Genomic DNA, 16070 nt, shown 5'->3' on the forward strand with positions numbered 1-16070 from the left:
ATTCAGAAACTGAAAAAGAGGCTGTGACTCTATGGCTTTGGTATGAAACATGCTTGATAAGCTCTACCCCTGAGAATTGCCAGTTGTATGAACGTACATGCTTACACAGTGAAATTTGCCACATGAGGGAATGGGGATGTCCAGCTCACGTAGCTTTTTGAAAACTAGCAGACTCACCAGGATGTTCAGGAAATGGTGTCTTTACATATGAAGACATAAACATAAATAGGAAGAAGGGAGAAAGACTCCAGTTTAGGAAACAGCTGGTGTAGGTCTGAATCCTGGCTCCACTACCAGACAATTCTAACTCCTCTGAGCTTCACTTTCCTCATTATAAAAGTTGTGGAACAAATACCTAAGTAGCAAGGTTGTTGTGAGTATTAAATGAGATTAAATGTGGGCGCCTGGCTGGCTCATGCAACTCTTGATCTCAGGGTTGTAGGTTTGAGCCCCACAGTGGGTGCAGATTACTTAAAAAAAGAAAATCTTTTTTAAAAATGAGATTAAAGGGGTACCTGGATGGCTCAGTCAGCATTTGCATCTGCATTCAGCTTAGGTCTTGTTCCTGGGGTCCTCGGATCGAGCTTTGCGTGGGGTTCCCTGCTCAGCTGGGAGTCTGCTTCTCCCTCTCCCACTCCCCCTGCTTGTGTTCTCTCTTGCTCTCTCAAATCTTTTAAAAAACAACAACAACAACAACAAAAGTAAAAATCAGATTAGGGGCACCTGAGAGGCTCGGTCATTTGAGCATCTGACTCTTGATTTTGGCTCCGGTCAAGATCTCAGAATGTTGGGGCGCTTGGGTGGCTCAGGCGTTAAGCATCTGCCTTCAGCTCAGGTCATGATCGCAGGGTCCTGGGATCGAGCCCCACATGGGGCTCCCTGCTCATTGAAAAGCCCTCTTTTCCTCTCTCTCTGCCCCTGCTTACGTTCCCTCTCTTGCTGTGTCTCTGTCAGATAAATAAATAAAATATTAAAAAAAAGATCTCAGAGTGGGATCTGAGCCCCACATCGGGCTCTGCAGTCAGCAGGGCATCTGTTCCATCTCCCTCTGTCCCTCCTCACTGCTTGCTCTCAAATATATATATATTTTTAATTTGACAGACAGAGATCACAAGTAGACGGAGAGGCAGGCAGAGAGAGAGGAAGGGAAACAGGCTCCCCGCTGAGCAGAGAGCCTGATGTGGGGCTCGATCCCAGGACCCTGGAATCATGACCTGAGCCAAAGGCAGAGGCTTTAACCCACTGAGCCACCCAGGTGCCCCTCAAATAAATCTTTAAAAAAGATTAAAAGTTAGTGACTTGTGGTTAGGAATAGGGCACCGGTCAGCAGTGGGGGATGGGGGGACTGTTTTCTTCCCTGCCTCCCTCCACTCTTAAGGGGGTAGTGTGGTCTCAAAGAGCATAAGTTCTGGTGTCAGTTGGACTAGCTAGGAATCCTGGCTTTGCTACTTAAAAACTTGTGATCTCAGGCAAGTTAATGTCCCTGGGTCTCAGAGATAAGGTCACCTACCCCATTAGGCTAATGTGCAGAGTAAATCACATGGTTTATATTTAGCTCCTACCACAGCAAGGGATAGGAGATATTCAGTATACACTATTTTGCTACAACATGTGTCCCTTAAATGGGAATGACCTTACATGCCATAGGTAAATAGGGAATTGGTATAACATGAAGTCATGTTGGTTCCTGTGTAACTTTTTTCTAGTATCTTCATATTTGAAGCAACCAGAGGTAAGCCTTCTCATGGTAACTGCCTCTTTAACAAGAGGAAATTCTGCATTCTGTGAAGGCCTTTAGGAAAAGCTGAGAATACACAGAGCTGCCCTCTTTACCTACAGAAAAGGACTGATGTAGGGACTTTAAGAATCCCTGGTGAGCTTTCAGGACAAATGAAGATGCAGATGAAACTGTGAAGACATTTCCCTTTAAACCAGGAGAGATTAGTAAATGCACTCCTTAAAAATCCAGTATTGAATTGTGATGCAACTGGTCCCCCTTAGGAACTAATGCCCTTGGGACACCTGGGTGGCTCAGTCGGTTAAGCATCTGCCTTCAGCTCAGGTCATGATCCTGGAGTCCTGGGATCGAGCCCCACATTGGGGGCTCCCTGCTCAGCAGGGAATCTGTTTCTCTCTCTGACCCTCTGACCCTCCCCTCTCATGGTCTCTCTCAAATAAATAAAATCTTAACCAAAAAAAAAAAAAAAAGAGAGAGAGAGAACTAATGTCCTCCAGGACTTTTATTTCAAAAGCACCACGAGGAGCCCCCAGTTCAAGGCCAGGATGCCATGTGTAGATGTTTGTGCACATTGAGGTTTACTGGGGCTCCCATTCTGTTAGTTTTTACTTTTTTAAAAAGATTTTATTTGAGAGAGAGCGAGCTCGAGCACAGGCAGTGGGGGAGCAGCAGAGTGGGTAGGGGGAGAAGCAGGCAGAGCAGGGAGCCAGTGCAGGCTCCATCCCAGGACCAGAGATCATGACCTGAGCAGAAGACAGATGCTTAATGGACTGAGCCACCCAGGCACCCCCTTTTTGTTAGCTTTGACAAAGTTTTTGCGAGTGCTCTGGTTACAAAGTTGTATGGGCTTTGAGTGTGGTCTGCCCCAACCCAGTTTTGTCCCCACCAGTCCATGCTGTAGACCATGGGAGCTTCTCAAGAACAAGTATATGGTGTGACAGCAGAGACATCTGTATCCCGTTCCCTCCAATGTTTCTTAGGCACTTACTGTAAAAAAAAAAAAAAAAAAAAAGGCAATTTAAGTATACTAGTGAAAACAATGGCTCGTATTTACTGTGTGCTCTCTACAAGCTAGTTAGCTTCCTTAATTCTCACAGCAGCCCTGTGAACTATGGGTTCCCTAGGACCTTCCCTAACGGCAGAAACTAAGGCTTACAAGGAACATGAGTAATCAATCGGAGGTTAAGTGACTTGCCCAGTCACCCAGCTGGAACGTGGTAAAGAATTAAAGCCTCTGTTTTTTCTATGCATTTAAACACATTGTATTGTTTTTATTTAGTCAGGTTTTTTTTTTTAAACATAAATGAGAATTACACTTACATTGTTTCTTTAATTTACAGGCGTTGCCCTATTAGGAAGCCGAAGTAAAGGAAAGCTGTTGGTAATTCACAGTCATTTACATTTCACAAGACTCGTATTTCATTCCAAGAAATCAGGCTCATCAATTATTTGCATTTGGTAACATGTTAATTATACAAATAATTAGCCGTGAGACTAGACATGAACATGAAAGTATAATGAATAGTTTTGCTAATTGCTCTTTTCTGTTATGGACAGTCCCTGATCTGAAGTATTAACAGCTCCCATATTCGGCTTGCTAAATTCTCTTTTCTCTTCACGGAAAAGTCCAAATCAGGGATGACAATTAGATTTTTCTCTGTTTTGCCAGGCCCAACCCGGTGATTGTGACTGTTGAAAGCACTGTGTTGAGAAGCATTCTGGGGGGCTGTCTGGGCCCCAGGGCAAAAAGCATGTGGTGATGGATGGGTCTCTGCGTCACAGGGAGTGTGGGTTGGCAGTAGATCAGCCAGAATTTTGGCCATCTCTGGCCTGCGTGTTGAGAAGTTTATTTCAACCTTAGGAGTCATAGGATTGTTTCTGCATCCCTTAACAGTCCTACAGATGTGCTGTATTCCAGGGTGGAGATATGAAAAAGAATCAGATGTGGATTCTGTCTTCTAAAAAGAAATGCATAAACGGCCCTACAGGAATTTAAAAGTGCTAAATGCACTAAATGTAATAGATAGTATGAAATAAAGGATCAGAGGAGAGAACAGATTATTTATAGGAACAGGGGGGCTGGGGCAGAGATGGATCAAGTGTCCTTTCTGAGGTAGGCCTTAAAGAATATATAGAAATGGGGGGCAGGGGTGAAGTGAGGGAGGCTTAGCTTTTTTTCCATTTGGGGGTAGATGATGAATCACCTGCCGTAATGAAGAAGGAAGCATGTGCAAGGGAAGAGTTCAGTGTAGCTGGAATGTAGGAAAATAAAGGAAGGTCAAGTTGGGGAACATGGGCAGGCCCAGGTTGGAAAGGGCCTGGGAACACCAGATTAGGAATGTTCTAGAACAATGTCTCTCAAGGTGTGTCCACAGGATATTCATACTTTTTTACGTAACTAAAGGATCCTGCTGTGAACTGTGTTGGAGAAACATTGAATTAAAAACAAACAAGTTTCTACGCAGGGGTTTTTAGAGCTTTTAAAACACTGATGTACAGTATGGATTTCCAAGAGGGACTTGTACTATGCAGAAATCCCAGACTTAGTGAGCATAGCCCGGTCTTCGGTTCTGCAGGAGCTCTGTGAACGTAGTAGCCATATATGGTGTGTGATACCCAGAGCACACTTCAGCGTTCCCTGCCAGTTGACCGACTGATGTTTTAGGAACCCCTACTGTTGCATGAATAGGGAGAAAATTTGCCCCCAAAGCAGCATCAACCCCCTCCCACCCTGATTCCCCTGCTGTTTTACTGTTACAAGAATCTGCGTTCAGCTGCTGTCCCTCGGCCTCCCCACTTTAGCCAATTCCCACTGCTCTCGCTCCTGGAGCTGTGTCGTTCCTCCCTTCATAAAATTTTGCCTTGTCTCAGGGCTCTAATGGTGCCCTGTTTTGAATCTCCCATCTGTCATCCTGGATCCCAGACATGTTGCCTGCCCTTTCCTCGGCTGACTGATGCCCCTTGACCCCTCCCCAGCCTGCCTGTATGCTTTCTTTACTGCTGCCCTGACCTCTACATACTTTGAGTGCTTCTGGTCCTTCTGGTAAACCTTGAGATGTCCCATGTTTAGCCACTCACCACTGCTCTGGGGTGCCTGGCTCCCACAAGACACCTGTGTGCTACATTCTTCGGGGTGGCTGGGCTTGTGCATGCCCAGTAAACACCCTTCTGCCGCTTTTCCCAGTTATGGTGGCTTCTAGGTGAGATTCCATAATTCTGCTTGGGAGGGATGAACAAACAACCTCTAAATATAACATCATTTAATTATCCCAGGTGGACGGGGAAAAAAAAATCACAGCGGTGACATGTTTAGAGCTGTACTCCCAAGAAGCTTCTGTTGATTGGGCAAAATCAGGTGGGATCACACAACAGTCGAGGAGGGGGAGTGAAAAAGTGTTTAGAGATCGCCGGGCTGTATTAGGTATTCAGCAAGAAGCCAACCCGGCTGAGATTAGATGAAGCTGGGTGAGTGGCCAAAACTTGGCTGGGACTAAGCATGACCAACAGGACAAGTACAAACTGTAGGTGATAAGATGCTGCTTCTATAAACCAACTGTTGTGACCCTAGAAAAGGCCTCAGGATTCCTGGCGACAGTGTGCATCCAAGACTCCAGGCCCAAAAGGCCTCCCAATTTTTGGAATCTGGTAGGAAGAATGACAAACAGAAATAAAAAGAAGATACTACCTTACCTTTGCAAAGAATGTGCAGTTCTGGTTGACGCATTTCAAGAAAGGAATAACGGAGTTCACAAGGCATTTTAAGTGATTGGGGTCGGGGGGGCTGGAGGGGCTTCCATAGCAAGCCAGGGTGGAGGCTGACGGGGGATATGCTCCAGTCTGGAAAATTCTGAAAGGCACGGAGAAAGTGAACGCAAACCCAAACCCACTTATTCGAACTAGGAAGTATTCTGAGATAGTCTCAAGGAAGAAAAGGTTACTAAATGTATGGAACTCATGACCCCCCCACCCCACCCCGAGGTAGCACAGGCTGAAAATAGAATTGGCTTCAAAGCTGCTTACATCACATTGTGGCTGCTGGAGCTGTCCTAGGTTCCTGAGGGAAATCTGATTGTTGGAGATAATAGGGAGGCCACGTGTATCTTCCTAAAGACAGCCCTTATCCTCACCCTCAGCATCCGTGGCTGGACGACACCTGCCAGTCTTTTTTTTTTTTAAAGTATTGTCCTCTGCTCAGGTGCCTACCTACTGTTAGGTGGCATGAGAGGTGCTAGTCTATACCTTATCTTTAATGCTTAAAATAATACTGCAAGAGATAATAATCACCCCATTTCATAGAAGAGAAATCAGGTTAAGTAACTACTCCCAATCACACACCCAGTAATTGAAGGGGGTGGGACTTGGAAGCCCAAGCATATATATATACATATACATATATATATATATATATATATATTTTAAGATTTTATTTATTTGATAGAGATCACAAGTAGGCAGAGAGGCAGGCAGAGAGAGAGGAGGAAGCAGGCTCCCTGCTGAGCAGAAAGCCCGATGTGGGGCTCGATCCCAGGACTCCGAGATCATGACCTGAGCCGAAGGCAGCGGCTTAACCCACTGAGCCACCCAGGCACCCCCGTCTAGGCATATTCTTAATGGTAGTACTGATTCTCCTCTCTCATGTGTATGGTTTTCCGTAGTTCATGCTTAAATTTAGTCTAAGACTACCACCCTAAATTCCAGAAATGGTGGTTTTGTCCTTTGCTCACTGCTGGAGAAAAAGGACCTTAGTCATTCTAGGACTAGCATATTTGTTCTATAAATCTATGATTCAAAGCTGGAGGGAGGGGGACAGTTAGGGTCCCGGGACCGAGACAAGAAGGAGAAGGGGAGGGCCTACTAGGGGGCAGGCATTTTGAGTGTTCTGACCTGTCATTCTCACAACACCCATTTGAATTTCCATTTTGGCTCATTTGGACCCGGGAGACTGGGTCTCCGATTACGTAACGTGTCTACATGCCCGTGGTGTGTAGGCAGTAGACCCTGTCTGTGAAACTAAATCTTCCTGGCACCAAAGTTGCCTCCCTAGAAGGAGAGACCATTCCATCTCTGTTCTTTTACAACCTCAAGGCTCATCTCCATTACCACTAACCACCAAGGACTCTCTTTTCTACACCTTGGCCAAGTCCACTGCTGGTAGGGGTAGAGTTGTGGGCCATACAGAAATTCAGGTTGGAATTGTGTCGAACAGACTGTGATCAGTCCCTTTACCTTGTCAACATTTTTCCTAGTCAGCTCTAGCACTGGTTTTTAACAAGACAGATGGGAATTCTGATTGCTCGAACTCAGGGCTTTTCAGCCTGAGCGTATGGGTATGTGGGCAGGATACTTCTTTGTTTTGGGGGGCTGTCCCTTTGCATTGTAGGATGTCGAGCAACACCCCTGCTCTCTAGCCCTCAGCAGTATCATCCACAGCATCTCAGTAACCTCCCCCTCCCCCAGCAGTTGCGGCAACCAGAAATGTCTACAGACCTTACCCAACAGTTCCCTGGGATCACCCCTTTCTGGAAACCGTAAGCCAACGGAGCTAGATGGTATCCTTAGCTTGCTGCCCAAAACCCAACAATCCTCCCCTCGGAGCCCCCTCCCCAACATAAGCCAAGGAGCCGTGGCCCAGTGACACCTGTGGGTGGGGCTGGGCTGCTCTGGTTTGGGGGAGGGAACGCAGCACAGATTGCTGGCCCTCTACTTACTCGATGCCCCCACGAGACGTGAAAAATGTAGAGCTTTCAACGTGCAGATGGCTCGCGCTGCTTAATTACCAGCCGAAAGCATGCTAACATTTTCCTCCCTCTCCCTGCCTGCCACGGCCCTCCAGGAGCAGTGGAGGCATTAATGATGGGAGCGGTCGCCCTTTCCTGCGTCCTTATCACACACTAATTGTTTTATTCTAAAGAGACAAAGTAGAGAGAATGTAACATATGATTCTGATGACAGTTTTAAAAAAAAAAAAGACTGCTTTTCCTAGTGACTAGAGCATTGGAGCTGGTTGCTAAGCAACTGGGAAACTGCCGACTCGTGTACTGGCCATGCTGGTTTCGGAAATGAGCCATAAAAGGAATTCCCCAGTGAGAAGGGGTCCCATACCATTGCCTGGTTGCCATGGACACCCTACATAAGTGATGGGTCCTGGGTTACAGGCCCCGCTTCAGGCTCGAATGGTAGGAGAAAGGTATGGAAGCCTTCCTCCCCTGCATTCCCCATGCAGGCACGTCCATCCGAGCCCCTTCCGCTTCCCCACGCTTTCCTCTGCAAGCGAGGTCTGAATCGAAGGGGCTGAGACATTCTGTCCAATTTCAGCTCTGCTTTTATTTAGTACGTTCCAGTCTTTGCTCAAGTTGGAAGGGTGTCTGCAATCTGGAAGGCAAATTTTTAAGCAAGAAAAGATGCCTTGGGTGGCAGACGGGCTGTCTGTCTATCATCCACCCCTGTGTGGGGGCCACACAGCGCCAAGATCGGGTGCAAGGGCAGCTCTCTGGGTTCATGCGTTCTATTGGAATTTTTGCAAAACAAGAGAGATTAGCAGGGCAAAAGACAATAGCAGTGACTCCAAAATGAAATTGGCATGTCACGCAGAGTGAGGCCCACAATAGGCCACGGCGGTTCTGTCAGAAATTAGAAACAGACTTCAGATAATAGGAGTGAAAAATGTGAGGCACATACAGAGATGTGGAGCTTGAAATACAGAGATGCGCCGGGTTAGCTGGGCTCCCTCTGCGCCATAGCAGAACACATAGGCCTCTTGTAACATCCTCGACCACATCCTCACAGACCAGAGACTTGGGACGCTGGCCACGAACCGAGTCTCTTAGGTAGAGGAGGAGATGGACCCAGAGAACAGCAGTGATTTGCTCAAGGTCACAGGAGACAAACCTTGCTGAAGGGTGATCTAGGAAGGACAACTCCACATTTTTAATATTGCAGCCTAACAAGTTACCTTAAAATTGAACATCTTTAAACAACGAATGTTTATTGTCTTACAGTTTCTGTGGGTTGGAATCCAGAACCTCTTTGCTGGGCGCCTCGGATTTTGGGGATCCTTCACAGACTGCGACAAGACGGCAGACGGGCAGCAGTGATCTTGGGGTTTGAGAGGGGTAGACCACGCACACGGTTGCTGGTAGACCTCCCTGGCAGGAGACTTCAGCTCCTTGGTACGTGTGCCTCTCATAGGGCGGTTTACAGCCTAGCAGCCGGCTTCCTCAGAGCCAAAGAGCACCGAAGATGGAAGCAGCAGTCTTTCTTAACCTAAGCTCAGAAGTACTGTCCCATCATTTTTATTCTGTTCATGAGAATCCGGTTACTAGGTCCAGCACATACTGAAAGGGAGAGGATTCCATGACAGCATGGATCCGAGGAGGTGGGGACTTTTGGGGGCCATTGCAGAGGCTGCCTACCACCATAATCTGGTATGCTTCCTGGATCCAAACTGTGACTAGGAGAGACAAGGGGTGGAGATCAGGCTCCTAATTAGTCCTGGAACACGGGAGATGGCAGAGCAAGGCTGTCTAGGGGAATCTAAAGGGAGTGGGCTACAAGCAAACAGGAGGAGAGTAACGGCCAAGAAAGGCAAGAGAACCCGGTGAATGGGGACAGAGAAGGGGTGGGAGAAGGGAATTGACATGAAAGACATTTATAAGAAAGCAGGAAGGCGAATGAACTGGAAGAGTAAGAGGGAATGAAGACCAGGGAGAGGGGCGTAGAAATAGGAGGGTAAGAGAGCTAGGAAGCCAAGAGCTTGAGCACATGGTGCAGGAGAGCAGGGGGAGAAGGGAAGGGTGGGAAGCTGTTCAGAAGAGGTAGAGAAAGGGGGAGGTACCGTGGGGCAGAGGTAGCAACTGGGGAAAAGAACACTGACAGTAATATTTATCAAGGGCTGAGAATTTGCCATGTATTACCTGCCTTAGTCTTCCTGCCAGCCACCACTGTAGATGCGATCTATAGGATTTTAGAAATGGGGAAATTCGATTTTAGGATCACGTACCTGCCCAAGGCTGCAGTCAGGAAGTAGATGCAGGTGGGTGGTGGCAGGCAGCAGACCTCAGACCTCGGTCATCTCTGTCAAAGAGGGGTGAGGGACAGGGAGTCTACTGGCCTACCTCTACGCATGTGTCTTCTCCTGTGTCTGCTGCCAGGCCCCTGGAGCCCCATGTCCCAGCACAGATTTGGAAGGCTGGATCCTTGCCAGTAACAGGAGCCTCATCAAACATGGGGTGCAAGGTGAGTCCCTTATTTGATCACAGGGACCCACATATTAAAACTCCTCTGCTACACTGTACAGTTAGTTCTCTACACCTACATGACTAAGAGCCATGAGGACACCATGTCTGGTTCTTCAAGTCTCCCACCCTGACTTGTACTGTCTTGAGGAAAATCCAAGAAAATTTGCGGAATCAAACACTTCCTTCTACTGAATCCACTGAGAAATTCTGCCTTATTAGCTTCATAGCAAAGAGGGAGAAGACAGGCTCTTCCCCTTCGGGCCAGCTCTCCCCTAGCTGTTTGATTTTGGGCAAATTACTTAACCACACTGGAATGCAGTACCCTTATCAGTTAAACAGACAGGTTGGCTAAGTGATCTTTAAAATCTTTTTCTAGCTCTGAAATCTCACAAATTACATACCAGGGACTGGAATTAGGAGTCCAAGTGGAAATGGTCAATGGATCTGATACCAGTACAGGCTGCCACGTAGGCAGACTTGATGGAGAAGTGTTCTGAATTCCATTTGGCCAAGATGCCGGTCCATCAGTAGGCTTCTCAAGGGAAGTCCAGCTCCACTCAGTTGTGGCATCTGTGTGTTGTCCTGACTCCAGGAGCTTAACTCTCCTCCTCACCAAGTTCTCGTGCTCATGCTGTGTGAGGAACTCAGACTCATCAACTCTCAAAACAACAAGACACCAACTGGGGCACCTGCCAGACTGACATCAGGGAGAAACAGAGGCTCCAGGTCGCCAGGAGAAGGTCATAGGAATTAGGATGCCTGGGTTCAAACACACTTTTCAGTTGTTAGTGTTCGGAGCTGGTACCTAAATAAAGGACGGTGTCACATACCTCTGTTTGGTCCCCGCCCGCCTGGGCAAGTTAGAGCTGGTCTGCCTCCCACACAAGGGTCCACAAGGTACCCAGGGATAGGTGAGCACTTTTGAAAAGCATCTAAGGGGTAAGCACATGCTATTCCTGGAAATCCACTGATGGTGGATCAAAGATCATCTTGAGAATAAAGGCTGTATCTATTCACTTCTAGATCTTCCGCCCACTGACAAGGATGGATGGGAGCATTTTGAAAAGGGTTGAGATTAATCCGTTGATTATGGCCACTGGTTACATTTCCCAGTATTTCTGCATAAAGAAGGCATTTTGAGGGATATACTTCACTTTCCTAACAATTTTTAAAAACCTTACACACACACTACACCCAAGATGGGGCTTGAACTCATGACCCCAACATCCAGAGTCCCATGCTCTACCGACTGAGCCAGCCAACACCCCATGAATCTTTTTTGATAGGCAGATAATTCATGTAGAAGACACCAGTAAGGAATGGTCATTTTAGGGACGCTCAGGGGCTACGGAGAGTCCCACCTCCTCACACATGCTCCGAGAAGCTCAGCATAGCAGACTATCAGTGTCCAGAGCCCTTTACATTTCAGCCATTTACATTTGGCTTGGCTGCCAGCTGCCAGCACTTACTATCCAAGAGCTTTTTTGGATTGCAATAGCCCCTGCCCCTGTAGAAGGCAGAAGGGCTGGGAAATTAACACCTCCTTCCCTGAATGCAGCCCTCACCTAATTTAGACCATAGGAGCCCATGGAATAAAAGCCCAGGCTCCCTGCTCCTTCAGGTGGTTATGAAGCCAAGGCAGGCCCTCTCCACTGCCTCCCAGAGGTTCCCAGCAGGACTGGGCACCACCAGCCCACCCTCGTGCCCTCCATGTCTGTGCTTGAATTGACTTCCTTCCCTTCCCTGTCTTACCTCCCTAGTAAGCCATTTGCATGTAAACCCTTATCTCAAGGCCTGCTACTCGGGGAACCCCCAATTTCTGCCAGGGCCATAGGAAGGAACAGAGAAAGAGGATTGTTTTTCAGAAGCATTTCTGTAAGTGTGTGCTCCCACGGTGCATGTAAGCGTTTCCTTACAGCTCATTACCTACCTTTACAGAAATGCCGTGGTCCGAAGTGTTGCCGACTACAGACCAGTCAGAAATGGGAGATGAGGCCTCTCTGAACTGGCCCTGGAGGTTCCTAGGAACATGGTCATGATTTGCAAAATTTGTTTACTCACGATTTTCTTCTGGAAAGATGCAGCATGCTTGTATCGATAAGCAAGCGTGGCACCCTGGACTCAGGTCTGTGGGGTCATCCAGAAAAACATGCTGACTGGGGACGAGGGTCTCCTGAGAAGACATGGTACTGGAGCTGGGTGGGAACTGCACGGGATCATCTGGTTCGCGTCCAGCAGCATCTGGTCCCAAGGCTGCCCCTGTGCCTAGGAAGGGGGGGAGGGGAGAGCAGCGACACCATAACTTGGAGAGTTACCGAGTAGGAAGCAGCTTATGGCATGTGGGCTCAGTTTTCCTCAAAATCTCATAATACAACTTGTCAAAAATGGCACTATGAACCCAAATTATAAGATAATTGTATTCAGTCCCAAATTTAACACAATAAAGGTTATTTGCTCTCATGCCCTAGCAACCATCTCCTGGGGGGAGGGGGGAATACCATACAAAAACAAAATGTAAACTCGCAAAGCAGTAATAAAACCAGCACACAACTATTCATTTCAAGTCTATTTTGAAAAGCCTTTGATAATACCAGTAATTCCCTATAAAGCTTCTGTTCTCTTGCCACAATTCCCTTCTGGAGATAGAATATAGCCCTTCCTTTTACAGAGAGAAAGTCCACTTTATTTCCCAATTTTAAACGTTTGTCGTTCTTAAAAAAAAATAACTGAAATCCCTGACCACCTCTGGGCAGCTAAGCCTACCACGTAGGCAGGGCTCAGTGGCAACATCGGCGTGAATCCTCCTTGTTTTGCACAAGATTCATTTGATGGTCTCAGCAAGGTGCTTAAATGTAGCCCACGAGCCTTGTCCACAAGATCTAAAACATTTCAGTGAAAAGAAAATTCAGTGGTCTACCCCTTTCCAAATGCTGACGCTTCCTAGCATCCAGGTTGGGTGGTATCCCTCTTAGGTCCTGGGTGACCCCACAGGGGCTGAGCAGTTCCACACAGTGCTACCACAACAGAGTCTGCCTACAACGGAGGAAGGGGTTTGAGACACTCCCGGATGTAAGAACAGAAATCTACTTAGACAAGCTCCTGTAAGAGAGCGACGGTTGTAAGAGCTCATGGACCCCAAGGAAAGCTGAGCGATCAGCTCAGGAAGAGTGGCTCAGGGGAGCGGGGAGTGGGATGACAGACAAGGGCAGGCAGGTGCCCCTACAAGGGAGTGGGCATAGTCTCCTGAAGTCTCCTGAAGGCAGCAAGGAAACGAAGGTGGGGAAAGAAGTACAGGAACCGAAGAGAGAAAGACTGCATAACCTGAGAAGTGAAGGAACACCCTCCCCAGGTGCTTTGGCTCATAGTCAGCCACCTGCTGTCGCTGAAGATGGGCCATCCCTAATGAGGAGCCGGCCTGCAGAGCACGAGAGGTTGCAAACACAGAGCCCTTCCAAGTTACCAAATTGGTCATCCTGATTTACATGGAATTGGGTCATTCAGATCTCTCTTCTAATTTTATGGGCATTTTTAAAGTGTTAAAGTTACATTAATTGAAACGATGTGCACGATTTTGATGAAGTCCATGTACTTTTTTAAATATTTAATTTCTACACCCTACATGGGGCTCGAACTTAAAACCCTGAGATCAAGAGTTACATGCTCCACCGACTGAACCAGCCAGGCACCCCGCCATGTACTTTTTATACTCTAGTTTTATAGCTTGAATAATTTGGTTTCCACATGTGCTAGAAATGATCCGTACTTGGCACTGGGGCTACTCTGATGTGGGCCACAACTGACATGGACTTCAGCTGGCTTCTAGGTTTATTTCCACATCTGTGGCAGCCCTTCTTTGTCCCAAAATATATGCGTGAAACTTCAATAAATCCGTGCTTACATTCCGTTTCCATTTTTACCAGGAATGCTTCTGGCTATCTGTGATGTTAAAGGCACTGTGGTAAACACTGATACGGGTATAGTAAGGCCTAGCCCTGTCTTTAGGGGTCTTACAGTTTGAAAGTGGAGGGGCTACGTGGAAGGAGAATTAGGCAAAATTAGTGGTATATACTAGTAACTGGAAGGCAGGAAAGATCAGTATCAGACTCTTCTTTAAGCCCCACCCCCAGCTCTGTGTCTGGAGCCTATGACCACCCCTCCATCTCTCATACCCCACCCCCCTCCATCCTACTCATACCATAGCCAGTCTTGGCAGGCCTTCCATTGCACGTGGTCTCCCCGTGACCTCCACAGCATGGAGGTTCATCCCAGGACCATGGGAGTCACGGCTGGAAGCTCAGTGGGGCCTTTAGGACAGCCTGAATCCACTGGGACTGTGCAGATCTCAGGGAGGCCCTGAGCACCGTGAACATCTGTCAGAGCTGCGGGGTAACTCGATCCCCTTGGCTACTCATTTGGGGACTCTTAGTTCCGACTTCACTCAGGACTTCTCAGTTCTCATTTCTCTCCTGAGAGTTCTTTATGCTTTGCTCAGACTGGAGTATGTGTGTGTGCCCCCTGGAGTGGGAGAGAGCGCTCTGAAGGGTTTGCCAACCCGCATGCTCTCTTGCCTTCCTGTCCACAGCTGCCTCTCAACATCCCGGTGAGTGCTGCCAACCACGCGTGTGTTGGCTCACACACACACGTCTTCATCAGCCCACCCTTGGAGGAGCCTGAGTACCAAGGGCAAGTTTGGGTTAGTGATTGTGAAGACAGAGTTCTTACAAAGCCAGCCACAAAATATCACCCTGGAATCCCTGTCCCTGGAGGGTGGGTATAGGAGTTCCTGCCTGCCTTCCCTCTGCCCTGATTCTAATGGGGGAAGGAATCAGATGCCCAGGATTTTCTAGTCTGCTTGCTGCCAGCATCATTGCTTGCCTAAGACCCAAGGGTCCTCCACAGACACCCCTGGCCTGGCGCCTAAGCACCGTGGGGGGGTAGTCGGAGACTCTTAGAGACCCCGGCCAAAAGCATCTGATTCTTATTCCTTCTTATCTTATTATTAAGATAATTAAGACAACCAGATAAAGATTATCTTAAGATAAATAAATATAAATATTTTTAAAATAAAATTTAAAAAGAAAAAAATTAAAAAATAATTAATTAAATAAAATAATTAAGATAAGTAAGGTTAAGATAATTATTAAGGTTCTTATCTACCCAAACCAGAGGCTGAAGGACAGGTTTTACCAGAGCTCCTCTCCCCAAACTTGAAAAGCGAGTTCATCTGCTCCTTTACTCTACACACTGGGGCTTCCCTCCTGTTCTTAAGAAAAAGGCAAAGCCTCCCCCTCCATGCTAACTAGAGATAACTGTGTGGCCTCGGGACTACTGGCTGCTGGCCAGTTGTCCCAATTTGCCGGGTTCAGGGCTAAAAGCAGCAGAGTCCTGAGCAACCTGGTACAGGCTGATCAATTTACCGAGAACAGATCCTCTCAGTCCAGTTGGCCAGCATCCATGGGACCTGCACGCAGTGTCACCAGGACCCACGGGGGCAAAGAGCTAGGTCTGGAACTGCAGGCTGCAGCCTGTCCTTTGCCTTATTCAGAATTCTTGCTGTGTTCAGAGCCCAAGTTAGGCTGTGTCCCCTTAGATCTGGATAGGGAAGGAGCAAGGTGGAACAGAGATTTTCACCATCACGCCATCCCCGAACTACACACTGTCTTGTCAACCTCAGTTGTTGACAGTTACTTGTACACTGAGAAACACTGGACTGCTCAGAGTTGGGCCAGGGACCTGCCACACCCAGACTGTCCTTCCTCTGTCACCTACACTCCTTACAGGGTCACAAGGGACTCTAGACTCCCTGAGGGCAAAGGGGCACTTACTCTAGCTGGGGTTTTGTCCCCAAACTCTACTGTCAAACTTCAGAGAAAGGCTTCCTCTGGCTGAATCAGAACCAAAGCACAAAATTCAGATCTCAGCTCAAACCCCATGATGTGAGGAAAAACCAAGCCAGGAGAGTCACCGGGGACCAGAGCCGAAGAACAAGGGAGGGGTAGAAAGCAAGGACGAGTTTGCCCCAATGGCTCCAGCCAGGCAGGTCTTCTAGCCAATGTGTACCTTATAGGTACAGAGTCCAAACAGACTACATGTGT

At 47.6% G+C, this 16070-nt stretch overlaps 1 long non-coding RNA gene across 1 annotated transcript; it reads right to left on the minus strand.

Annotated features, from left to right (window-relative positions):
* Nucleotides 1-639: 639 nt before the first annotated feature.
* Nucleotides 640-7912, minus strand: LOC125088116 (uncharacterized). Its single transcript, XR_007123581.1, has 4 exons — nt 7447-7912; nt 5429-5585; nt 2625-2725; nt 640-670 (listed from the first exon to the last, which is right to left on the minus strand). It is a non-coding gene; the product is annotated as an uncharacterized LOC125088116 (long non-coding RNA).
* Nucleotides 7913-16070: the final 8158 nt, after the last annotated feature.

Source organism: Lutra lutra, chromosome 16, assembly GCF_902655055.1.
Source record: "Lutra lutra chromosome 16, mLutLut1.2, whole genome shotgun sequence".
Taxonomy (NCBI): Eukaryota; Metazoa; Chordata; class Mammalia; order Carnivora; family Mustelidae; genus Lutra; species Lutra lutra.